Raw genomic sequence first — 13660 nt, 5'->3', positions numbered from 1 at the left:
TTTATGCATCTTCCTATGCATAAATTCATTTTAAATGAAAATGACACTTTTGAATTAAAATTCAATCTTTTATGCATCTTCCTATGCATAAATTCAATTTAGATGAGAATGACACTTTTGAATTAAAAATCAATTTTTTTATGCATCTTCTTATGCATAAATTCAATTTAGTAGGAATTACACTTTTAGAATAAAAGAATTTCTCTTATGCATCTAAGTTATGCATAAAATCCATTTATGAGGAAAATCACACTTTTAGTATAAAAAGAATATCTTTTATGCATACCTATATGCATGAAATCCAATATGATAAAAGTAACACTTTTGATATAAAAAATTTTCCTTTATGCATACTTCTATGCATGAAAATTAAAAATGATAAAAGTAACACTTTTGATATAAAAAATTTTCCTTTATGCATACTTCTATGCATGAAAATTAAAAATGATAAAAGTAACACTTTTGATATAAAAAATTTTCCTTTATGCATACTTCTATGCATGAAAATTAAAAATGATAAAAGTAACACTTTTGATATAAAAATTTTCCTTTATGCATACTTCTATGCATGAAAATTAAAAATGATAAAAGTAACACTTTTGATATAAAAATTTTCCTTTATGCATACTTCTATGCATGAAAATTAAAAATGATAAAAGTAACACTTTTGATATAAAAATTTATCCATTATGCATACTTCTATGCATGTAAATAAAAATGGTAAAAATAACACTTTTGATATAAAAACTTATCCTTTATGCATGATATTAAAATTCAATTTCTCCATGATTATAATGAGATTCTTTCAATTAATCTAGGATGATAATTCCTAGAATATGGTAGGAAATCCTCTTTTTATGCTTTGAATGAGATTATTTTATGCATAATTTTTATAAAAATTTTGCCATAGCTCCGCTGCTATGACTGATAAATCTCAATATTTCTAAGGGATAATGCTTATCATTAAGGAAATAATTAAAATAATCTCTAATTGGATTATTAATCCATAATGGATTGAATCATTAATATACATAAACTAAAAGCATAGAAAAAAGCCATTAATTTGGCCTCAAGCATAGCTTAATCTTGGGTTAAGGAAAAGATTTATGAAAAGCTTGATTTGGATTGAGAACGGGTCATGAGTATGACCATTTCTTGAGTGAGAGAGAGAATTTACATAAAAATCATTAGAATTTAAACCTAAATGAAAATTAACTTCAATAGCATTATGTAACTCTTCACTACTATTCAAACTTCAATAGCATTTAAAAAAAACCATACCAATTAAACTTCTCAAGCTTGAGAGGGGTTGAGAAGAGAGAAACATTGAGAAATTATAGAAAGATCAATATTCACTAATTACCTTACAACTTGCTTGATTCTTTGTTCACGGTAGAGGCCCCCAACCAATCAATTGGTTAAGTATGTTGATGGAGCCACTAATGGGGATTGAAGAAAGAGGGAAGCTCCAAAAACTAGTGAATTATTAAATGAATTCACAGTTCTTGGCTTAGGTGGAGTAGAGTAACGATGCATAAACACTATATATTTTTCAACAAGGGGGAGGCTTCTATTTATAGGAAAAATTGAGCTCCTAACCAAACAAACTGATTCTAGAATTTTCTAAATCAGTTTGGTCAATATTTGACCATTTTTAGGTCAGTTAAGCTAACTTTTTGGAACTAGACTTGAATGAGGAGAGAGGAGAGATGAAATATCTCAATTTTTATGAGTTTAAAACTCATTCAAGCATGTGAAATATGCACCTCCTTTAAAGAACTCCTCTTCCTTACATATGTGTCATAATGGAATCATTTTAATATTGCTCATAGTTTTTTTTACTAATAATCCTTGTACATTTTCAACTCTTCATCTTATGTGAAATATGCACCTCCTTTAAAGAATTCCCCTTCCTTACATATGTCATATTTTTAATATTGCTCATAGTTTTTTACTAATAATCCTTGTACATTTTCAACTCTTCATCTTATGTGAAATATGCACCTCCTTTAAAGAATTCTCCTTCCTTACATATGTCATATTTTTAATATTGCTCATAGTTTTTTACTAATAATCCTTGTACATTTTCAACTCTTCATCTTATGTGAAATATGCACCTCCTTTAAAGAATTCTCCTTCCTTACATATGTCATATTTTTAATATTGCTCATAGTTTTTTACTAATAATCCTTATACATTTTCAACTCTTCACCTCATGTGAGCATTTACTCATTTTTGGGTATTTTCTTTTTACAAGTTGGATTTATCTCCTCCCTACACATGGATTGATGCTATTGGTCCATAGGAACCTTAATTGGACCATAGTCTAAAGATTTCTGAAAATCTAGACCCTTAGGCTAAGGTTCTTTATAGCTATTTTCAATTAATTGCAATTGCACATTGGAAAATTCTTTTTGAATTTCTGTTTCAGGGGAACTCATCTGAATTAGAAGAGATATTTTTCTATCCAAAAATATTCAAAATCTGAATATTCTCTCTCTAGAATATTTTTCTCTCTCTAGGCTAAAACAGATAGAAACAAGGTCTTTATATTTCTGAAGAGGGATTGATTACAGGGAAAGATACTAGACATCAAAAAGGGGGTGGGGGAGGAATCTTACATTCTACCCCACTTAAAAAACGCGAGATGTCCTCATCTCGCAAACTGGGATAATTTCGCAAGATTCACGAATATGAGACTTAGAGAAAAATTTTAATCAGGATTAACCACCAAGAAAAAGTCTCAAAGAGAGCAAGATTCAAAATACGAACAAGATTTAAACTTTATTCATTCTCGGAACTTATACAGTAAAGATAGAGGAACTCTTTACACTTCCATAAGCCCGTCCATCATATGGTCACAAAAGCAGTCCTCACAAGCTGCACAAGTATAAGGTAACTCATCTATGGGAATGATTCTGTGGGTTATTGCTGCGCCTATCTCAGTGGTATGAGGTGTTCTAATAAAAGGACCTCTGAGAGGCAAGCCAAAAATGGGGTAAAGGCATATCTTCTCATGAGGAAGAAAACACGCCAGTAAGAAGACCCGCTCAGAAAACCCAGGATGCCTTGATCTCATGACGCAGTAGTATCGGGGACCCAAACCCAAAGCTTCAATAACCATGGCCAAGCAGACATTGTTACGAAAGTGCTGCTGACCCCAGGGTGTTACCCTAGTTATGTTTTGATAGGTCCGCCATTTGGTTTGCGCTACAGAAGTTCCCAAGTGAGGGAAAAGTGAGCGCTCATACTGCTCTATAAAATCCTTCTTCACAGATTCACTTGCGTCTTGAAGGTGAGGAATCATTATGGATAAAACTAGTTCTTGTTGCCAAGCCATGAAGGAGATTAAGAAAGAAAGGAGATCGATGGAAGTAAGATTACTGTGAGCGACAAGTAAAAGTTACGACTTATATAAAGGAAGGAGCTAGCGTAACTTAGAAGCCAACGGTAACTTGCCACTGAAGTTTTACCGTCTTTCCATGATTTGGGTTTGACACATTTTTCTATAGAAGGCATTAAGAATTTTGAGATGAAGAGATAAAAGAAGCTTGTAGGCTAAGTCACCTACTTTCATTGAATTCAGATATAAGGCTCACAATATCTGGGGGATAACTTCTTAAACTCCCCAATAGATAAAGAACTTCTTTTGGGCCGTACTCGAATGAAAACCAAAACCTTGGTATCCAAAACACCGATTTTCACTTCTGAACTCATTGTTCTGAATCCTTAAAATAGGCGTGACTCCTGAGAAGTATTCTAGGAAAAGGGTCTTCCTTTTTTAAACAGAAACTTTCTTTTATTTTAGAGAGGGCATAATTATAAGATCAGAAAGGGAGATTCTTACTCCTGTATACCTCGAAGGTTGGGGAGGAATCTTACATTCTACCCCACTTAAAAAGTGCGAGATGTCCTCATCTCGCAAGGTAGAGGACAGCTCTTTTTCTTAAGATCCAATTTTATTCTGGTGTTTCTTATATTCTGGTCAACCCAACAGAACACTAGGATAAATATCCCTTATATAGAACTCATCATTAAATAACAATTCATTCAGATTATATCATTCATATCTTTAACATGATAATGGTCCATTAGACCGAAAAGTTTCCTTCGGAACATTCCTCCACGGAAATTCAGTCAAGCAAGTCCTCAATTTGACATCCCTTAACTTGATCTACCGATCAAGTATTAACAGCAGCAATCTGACAGCACAACCCACTAATCTCATAGTGATTTGCTGAATTCATTATCATCATTCTAGTTATGAATATCATCACAGGGACTCGTCCCATTCCCCCTCATTGTGGTTTCATTATATTTCAACTAATTTTTAAAAATCATCATTTTTCAATCAGAATTTTCAATCAGAATCCAAATCAATTCATCCATTCTCAAACAGAATTAAAAATCATATCAATCACATTCGAAATCATCATCTAGATAGCATTAACGCTTATAATTTCAAGTCTTAGATTTACTCGTATATACTGTCAGTAAAGAGCTGCAGTATACTCTCGGTATATATGGGTAGTCACGGCCCTTGGAATTATAAGGTAACTACTATCATGTCTAGGCCTCAAGAAAGTCAAGGATTCTATATAATTGCGGTACTTCCATCTGAAGACCCAACTACCAAATTACGAATTTCAGTTTGAATATCAAATTGTATGAATTATCTCACACAATTATAACCTTTTTGTGTTTCTTCATAAATTTTTGATATATTTGTCTTCTCAGTTGATCTTTATTAACCAAATGCTCTGATACCAACTGTGAGATCCCTGTTCCCACCGAGCAACGGATTCAGGATACTGGCAGCGGAAGTAACACATCATGTGCGGGTAGGGGTCTCACACTCGGGGCCTCGCCCACGGATATCCGGACAAGAGACTAATCCGTCGGTTTGTCCAAAACCGAAACCGGAAAAACTTCCTTTACCCGGAAAGCATGGGCAATTCCACCAGGATAACTCTTTACTCTAACGTAGTCAAGATCATTACGGATCAACTGATCTGACTGCACCTTTAACGGTACTTGGTCAAATCAAGGAAGAAACTTGCACTTGGATCATTGGGATCAACGCTTTTTTCCCCATCAAGAGGCACAGCCGTTGATTCCTATCCATAGAACAATTTCTATCCGGGATTTATTTCATCTATCGTAATAATAGAAATTAAATCTCGATTTACGGATCCATCAGTCCAGCCTAACCCCATCCGATCCCATGGGTTAGCCAACCGCCCAACCACTGTAGTGATGGGATCCAATTTGGAATTTGGTTAGGTTTTGTCCCGGGTACCAAGGAAAAGAGTTCCAAGGCCCGAATTTCATGCAAACATAAAACTAGCCACACCACTTACACACCCAATATGAAAATTGCCTTTTTCTTAGCATCAGCTAACTTTAAAACAATCCTTTAATGAAACCATAGTACCACTGATCACAATCTCCCAATTTATCCAGTTGATTCATAATTTCCCATCATTCCTTCATCAGAGTATCTATGGCATCATTGGCAACTAGAACGCTCACCACCTGTCCACACAGAGGCCGTTTCCATAGTTCCTAGCCCATAATACTCGGCAATATAATCACTTATCAAGATGGACTCTCGTTGAAGATCAGCAAGATCAACCAACATATCCATATAAAAGAGCCATGGACTCATCCGTTGAGGACCAGCAAGGTCAGTCAACCAGATCCATGCCCGGTTTCACAAAACAACTCTTACTCCTTGTTCCAATATCTTCCTCGACGCACGCGTGGGTATCCTAGGCGACCCAGAGCCCGAGCACCGTATGGTCAGCACCCTCTAGGATCCTTCGCAGGTGACCTAGCGCTTCACTCATAGGCCGCTTCCTTGGTCCCTCATCCACCGTACCGGAAGCTCACCATTTTAATCGAACCGAGGCTGGTCAAGACCTCGGCCGACCTTGCTACGCGAGACGTCCTCCATTGACTCTCCGTCAGCAGTTGCAACTTTAACCACGACCTTAATCACAAGACGGTCAAAATGCTTCCCCAGCATTCTTGACATAAAACAGCCATTTACAAACAGCATTTACAATAGTTTACAAATACAGTTTCTATATTAACTCTCATTTTTCCACATTATCCCTCATTAATCCACATTACTTATTCCACATTCCATATATATATATACTCATCCAATCACATCATTTTCCATCTCTTCACTTCAGATTCCTTCACATCACATATCATATATTCACATCCATATCCACATCCATACATCCACATCCACATCCACATTCACATCCATACATCCACATCTACATGCTTACCTCCATTTTCACATCCTCATTTATACATCCACATCCCGTATCCACATTCATACATACACATCCATATCCACATCCATACATCCACACCCACATGCATACATCCACTATCACGTCCTCATTCATACATCCACATCCACATACATACATACATCCACATCCACATTCCCATTCACATCTATACATCCACATCTACATCCACATACATACATCCATCCACATCCACATTCCACATTCACATCTATACATTCACATCTACATCCACATTCACATACATCCACATCCACATTCCCATTCACATCTATACATCCACATCTACATCCACATACATACATACATCCACATCCACATTCCACATTCACATCTATACATCCACATCTACATCCACATTCACATACATCCACATCCACATCCACATTCCCATTCACATCCACATTCCCATTCACATCTATACATCCACATCTACATCCACATACATACATACATCCACATCCACATTCCACATTCACATCTATACATCCACATCTACATCCACATTCACATACATCCACATCCACATCCACATCCACATCCACATTCCCATTCACATCCACATTCCAATTCCCATTCACATCCACATTCACATACATCCACATCCACATTCCCATTCACATCTATACATCCACATCTACATCCACATTCACATCTATGCATATACATCCTCATGCATACATCCACATTCACATTCACATCTATACATCCACATCTACATCCACATTCACATCTATGCATATACATCTTCATGCATACATCTACATCCACATTCACATCTATGCATATACATCTTCATGCATACATCCACTTTCACATTCATACATCCACATCTACATTCATCTATTTCTACATTTCCATTCATATGGCCTCATACGCCTTCACATCTATTCTTTTACATCACATCCATTCTCGCCCTATCACAACCCATATACATCTTATCTCATCTCATACACTTCTTATCTCATCCCATACACATCTTAACTCATCTTTTCACCTCTTATCACCTCTTATACACCTCTTATCACATCCTATCACATCTCATATCTATTTATAGAATACAAGAGAATTCTTATATTTGATATAAGATTTCTTTACACATTTACTTATCCATAAATTTCATTTAAGGAGATTAATACTTCCGAAGTAAAATCAATCTTTTATGCATCTTCCTATGCATAAATTCATTTTAAATGAAAATGACACTTTTGAATTAAAATTCAATCTTTTATGCATCTTCCTATGCATAAATTCAATTTAGATGAGAATGACACTTTTGAATTAAAAATCAATTTTTTTATGCATCTTCTTATGCATAAATTCAATTTAGTAGGAATTACACTTTTAGAATAAAAGAATTTCTCTTATGCATCTAAGTTATGCATAAAATCCATTTATGAGGAAAATCACACTTTTAGTATAAAAAGAATATCTTTTATGCATACCTATATGCATGAAATCCAATATGATAAAAGTAACACTTTTGATATAAAAAATTTTCCTTTATGCATACTTCTATGCATGAAAATTAAAAATGATAAAAGTAACACTTTTGATATAAAAAATTTTCCTTTATGCATACTTCTATGCATGAAAATTAAAAATGATAAAAGTAACACTTTTGATATAAAAAATTTTCCTTTATGCATACTTCTATGCATGAAAATTAAAATAAAAAAATTACACTCTTGATATAAAAATTTTCCTTTATGCATACTTCTATGCATGAAAATTAAAAATGATAAAAGTAACACTTTTGATATAAAAATTTTCCTTTATGCATACTTCTATGCATGAAAATTAAAAATGATAAAAGTAACACTTTTGATATAAAAATTTATCCATTATGCATACTTCTATGCATGTAAATAAAAATGATAAAAATAACACTTTTGATATAAAAACTTATCCTTTATGCATGATATTAAAATTCAATTTCTCCATGATTATAATGAGATTCTTTCAATTAATCTAGGATGATAATTCCTAGAATATGGTAGGAAATCCTCTTTTTATGCTTTGAATGAGATTATTTTATGCATAATTTTTATAAAAATTTTGCCATAGCTCCGCTGCTATGATGACTGATAAATCTCAATTTTTCTAAGGGATAAAGCTTATCATTAAGGAAATAATTAAAATAATCTCTAATTGGATTATTAATCCATAATGGATTGAATCATTAATATACATAAACTAAAAGCATAGAAAAAAGCCATTAATTTGGCCTCAAGCATAGCTTAATCTTGGGTTAAGGAAAAGCTTTATGAAAAGCTTGATTTGGATTGAGAACGGGTCATGAGTATGACCATTTCTTGAGTGAGAGAGAGAATTTACATAAAAATCATTAGAATTTAAACCTAAATGAAAATTAACTTCAATAGCATTATGTAACTCTTCACTACTATTCAAACTTCAATAGCATTTAAAAAAAAACCATACCAATTAAACTTCTCAAGCTTGAGAGGGGTTGAGAAGAGAGAAACATTGAGAAATTATAGAAAGATCAATATTCACTAATTACCTTACAACTTGCTTGATTCTTTGTTCACGGTAGAGGCCCCCAACCAATCAATTGGTTAAGTATGTTGATGGAGCCACTAATGGGGATTGAAGAAAGAGGGAAGCTCCAAAAACTAGTGAATTATTAAATGAATTCACAGTTCTTGGCTTAGGTGTAGAGTAACGATGCATAAACACTATATATTTTTCAACAAGGGGGAGGCTTCTATTTATAGGAAAAATTGAGCTCCTAACCAAACAAACTGATTCTAGAATTTTCTAAATCAGTTTGGTCAATATTTGACCATTTTTAGGTCAGTTAAGCTAACTTTTTGGAACTAGACTTGAATGAGGAGAGAGGAGAGATGAAATATCTCAATTTTTATGAGTTTAAAACTCATTCAAGCATGTGAAATATGCACCTCCTTTAAAGAACTCCTCTTCCTTACATATGTGTCATAATGGAATCATTTTAATATTGCTCATAGTTTTTTTTACTAATAATCCTTGTACATTTTCAACTCTTCATCTTATGTGAAATATGCACCTCCTTTAAAGAATTCCCCTTCCTTACATATGTCATATTTTTAATATTGCTCATAGTTTTTTACTAATAATCCTTGTACATTTTCAACTCTTCATCTTATGTGAAATATGCACCTCCTTTAAAGAATTCTCCTTCCTTACATATGTCATATTTTTAATATTGCTCATAGTTTTTTACTAATAATCCTTGTACATTTTCAACTCTTCATCTTATGTGAAATATGCACCTCCTTTAAAGAATTCTCCTTCCTTACATATGTCATATTTTTAATATTGCTCATAGTTTTTTACTAATAATCCTTGTACATTTTCAACTCTTCACCTCATGTGAGCATTTACTCATTTTTGGGTATTTTCTTTTTACAAGTTGGATTTATCTCCTCCCTACACATGGATTGATGCTATTGGTCCATAGGAACCTTAATTGGACCATAGTCTAAAGATTTCTGAAAATCTAGACCCTTAGGCTAAGGTTCTTTATAGCTATTTTCAATTAATTGCAATTGCACATTGGAAAATTCTTTTTGAATTTTTGTTTCAGGGGAACTCATCTGAATTAGAAGAGATATTTTTCTATCCAAAAATATTCAAAATCTGAATATTCTCTCTCTAGAATATTTTTCTCTCTCTAGGCTAAAACAGATAGAAACAAGGTCTTTATATTTCTGAAGAGGGATTGATTACAGGGAAAGATACTAGACATCAAAAAGGGGGTGGGGGAGGAATCTTACAAAGAAAACACGCCAATAAGAAGACCCGCTCAGAAAACCCAGGATGCCTTGATCTCATGACGCAGTAGTATCGGGGACCCAAACCCAAAGCTTCAATAACCATGGCCAAGCGGACATTGTTACGGAAGTACTGCTGACCCCAGGGTGTTACCCTAGTTATGTCTTGAGAGGTCCGCCATTTGGTCTGCGCTACAGAAGTTCCCAAGTGAGGGAAAAGTGAGCGCTCATACTGTTCTATAAAATCCTTCTTCACAGATTCACTTGCGTCTTGAAGGTGAGGAATCATTATGGATAAAACTAGTTCTTGTTGCCAAGCCATGAAGGAGATTAAGAAAGAAAGGAGATCGATGGAAGTAAGATTACTGTGAGCGACAAGTAAAAGTTACGACTTATATAAAGGAAGGAGCTAGCGTAACTTAGAAGCCAACGGTAGCTTGCCACTGAAGTTTTACCGTCTTTCCATGATTTGGGTTTGGCACAATTTTCTATATAAGGCATTAAGAACTTTGAGATGAGGAGATAAAAGAAGCTCGTAAGCTAAGTCACTTACTTTCTTTGAAGTCAGATAAGGCTCACAATATCCGGGGGATAACTTCTTAAACTCCCCAATAGATAAAGAACTTCTTTTGTGCCGTACTCGAATGAAGACCAAAACCTTGGTATCCAAAACACCGATTTTCACTTCTGAACTCATTGTTCTGAATCCTTAAAACAGCGTGACTCCTGAGAAGTATTCTAGGGAAAGGGTCTTCCTTTTTTTAAATAGAATCTTTCTTTTATTTTTGAGAGGGAATAATTTTAAGATCAAAAAGGGAGATTCTTACTCCTGTATGCCTCGAAGGCTGGGGAGGAATCTTACATTCTACCCCACTTAAAAAAGTGCGAGATGTCCTCATCTCGCCAAGTAGAGGACAACTCTTTTTCTTAAGATCCAATTTATTCTAGGATTCCTTATATTCTGGTCAACCCAACAGAATACGGGGATAAATATCCCTTATATAGAACTCATCATTAAATAAATTCATTTCAGATCATATCATTCATATCTTTAACACGATAATGGTCCATCAGATCGAAATTTTTTCTTTCTGAACATTCCTCCACGGGAATTTCAGTCAAGCAAGTTTTCAATTTGTCATCCCTTAACTTGATATACCGAGTCAAGTGTTAACAGTAGTACTTTGACAGCACAATCCACTAATCTCATAGTGATTTGTTGAAATCATTATCATCATTTATCATTACAGGGACTCGTCCCATTCATCCTCATTGCGGTTTTGCTCAAGTTATTATATTTCAACTAAATTTCAAAAATCATCATTTTTCAATCAGAATCCCAATCAATTCATCAGTTCCCAAACAGAATTAAAAATCATATCAACCACATTCAAATTCATCATCTGGATAGCATTAACGCTTATAATTTCAAGTCTTAGATTTACTCGTATATACTGTCAGTAAAGAGCTGCAGTTATACTCTCGGTATATACGGATAGTCACGGCCCTTGGAATTATAAGGTAAATACCATCATGTCTAGGCCTCAAGCAAGTCAAGGATTCTATATAATTGCGGTACTTCCATCTGAAGACCCAATTACCAAATTACGAATTTCAATTTGAATATCAAATTGTATGAATTATATCACACAATTACAACCTTTTTGTGTTTCTTGATAAATTTCTGACCTATTTGTCTTCTCAATTGATCTTTATTAACCAAATGCTCTGATACCAACTGTGAGATCCCCCTGTTCCCACCGAGCAACGGATTCGGGTACTAGCAGCGGAAGTAGCACTTCTCGCACGGGACAGGGGTCCCACATTCGGGGCCTCGTCCACGGATATCCGGACAAGAGACTAATCCGTCGGTTTTTCCAAAACCGAACCCGGAAAAAACTTCCCTTACCCGGAAAGCACGGGCGATTCCACCAGGATAACTTTTTACTCTAACGTAGTCAAGATCATTTCTGATCGAGATGATCCAATTACATCTATAAGATACTTAGTCAGTTCAAGGAAGAAACTTGCACTTGGATCATTGGGATCAACGCTTTTTTTCCCATTCAAGAGGCATAGCCGTTGATTCTTATCCATAGAACAGTTACTGTCCGGGATTTTTTTTTTCTATCGTAAAAACAAAAGTTTGAGTCTCGATTTACGGATCCATCAGTCCAGCCTAACCCCATCCGATCCCATGGGTTAGCCAACCGCCCAACCACTGTAGTGATGGGATCCAATTTGGAATTTGGTTAGGTTTTGTCCCGGGTACCAAGGAAAAGAGTTCCAAGGCCCGAATTTCATGCAAACATAAAACTAGCCACACCACTTACACACCCAATATGAAAATTGCCTTTTTCTTAGCATCAGCTAACTTTAAAACAATCCTTTAATGAAACCATAGTACCACTGATCACAATCTCCCAATTTATCCAGTTGATTCATAATTTCCCATCATTCCTTCATCAGAGTATCTATGGCATCATTGGCAACTAGAACGCTCACCACCTGTCCACACAGAGGCCGTTTCCATAGTTCCTAGCCCATAATACTCGGCAATATAATCACTTATCAAGATGGACTCTCGTTGAAGATCAGCAAGATCAACCAACAGATCCATATAAAAGAGCCATGGACTCATCCGTTGAGGACCAGCAAGGTCAGTCAACCAGATCCATGCCCGGTTTCACAAAACAACTCTTACTCCTTGTTCCAATATCTTCCTCGACGCACGCGTGGGTATCCTAGGCGACCCAGAGCCCGAGCACCGTATGGTCAGCACCCTCTAGGATCCTTCGCAGGTGACCTAGCGCTTCACTCATAGGCCGCTTCCTTGGTCCCTCATCCACCGTACCGGAAGCTCACCATTTTAATCGAACCGAGGCTGGTCAAGACCTCGGTCGACCTTGCTACGCGAGACGTCCTCCATTGACTCTCCGTCAGCAGTTGCAACTTTATCAGTTAGGTCTCCACGACCTTAATCACAAGACGGTCAAAATGCTTCCCCAGCATTCTTGACATAAAACAGCCATTTACAAACAGCATTTACAAACAGTTTACAAATACAGTTTCTATATTAACTCTCATTTTTCCACATTGTTCCTCATTAATCCACATTACTTATTCCACATTCCATTTATATGTGTACTCATCCAATCACCTCATTTTCCATCTCTTCACTTCAAATTCCTTCACATCACATATCATATATTCACATCCATATCCACATCCATACATCCACATCCATATCCACATTCACATCCATACATCCACATCTACATGCTTATCTCCATTTTCACATCTTCATTTATACATCCACATCCCATATCCACATTCATACATACACATCCATATCCACATCCATACATCCACATCCACATCCACATTCACATCCATACATCCACATCTACCTGCTTACCTCCATTTTCACATTTTCATTTATACATCCACATCCCATATCCACATTCATACATACACATCCATACATCCACATCTACATCCACATACATACATACATCCACATCCACATTCACATTCACATACATCCACATCCAC

Source organism: Cibotium barometz, chromosome 36 (genome assembly GCF_041138505.1).
Source record: "Cibotium barometz isolate CiBa-2024 chromosome 36, ASM4113850v1, whole genome shotgun sequence".
NCBI lineage: Eukaryota > Viridiplantae > Streptophyta > Polypodiopsida > Cyatheales > Cibotiaceae > Cibotium > Cibotium barometz.
This window is presented reverse-complemented; position numbering follows the sequence as displayed.